Source organism: Phaethon lepturus, unplaced genomic scaffold (genome assembly GCF_000687285.1).
Source record: "Phaethon lepturus isolate BGI_N335 unplaced genomic scaffold, ASM68728v1 scaffold6242, whole genome shotgun sequence".
NCBI lineage: Eukaryota > Metazoa > Chordata > Aves > Phaethontiformes > Phaethontidae > Phaethon > Phaethon lepturus.
In genome coordinates this window covers 10,955-11,485 of record NW_010522489.1, presented here as the reverse complement: position 1 = coordinate 11,485, position 531 = coordinate 10,955, and positions in this window count along the sequence as shown.

The window sequence follows — 531 nt, the reverse complement described above, 5'->3', positions numbered from 1 at the left end:
AGGGGAATAAACTAAAACATACCTGGATATCTTATTCCCCGAAGCATGTATTTATTGCGGATAAACGCTTTGCCTGGTGGCTTGTTGTGAACAGGAGGAGCGGGAGGGAGTGTGTCTTTCTCCTCCATCATCTGTGCTGCTATCCAACATCTACAGGCAGTGAAGAGCCCGTGGCAGGGTGAAACAGAGGACCAAGTCCTGCTGACCACTATGGGAGAGTTTTTAGTAACCAAGACACCGGGGTAAGCGGGAAGGACTGATGTGTGTCTGCCTGTGCAGCAGTACTCGCTGTATGGGGAAGGCAGCCTGTGGCTTCTGTGCCTCCCTTTTTGGGTGACTCCATGGGAGCTGGAGCTTACTTGTATGAGCTTGGGGGGAAGGAGGGGTGAAAGCCCCTGTCTCTTGTGGTCTTGTTTTGGGTGGATCTTACCAATATTTTGGTTGAATTGGAATTAATAATTGAGAAATACCAAGGGCGTTTGCTGCACTGTCTTGCCCAAGTACAGAAAACCAACTAAGCCTGAAACGTGT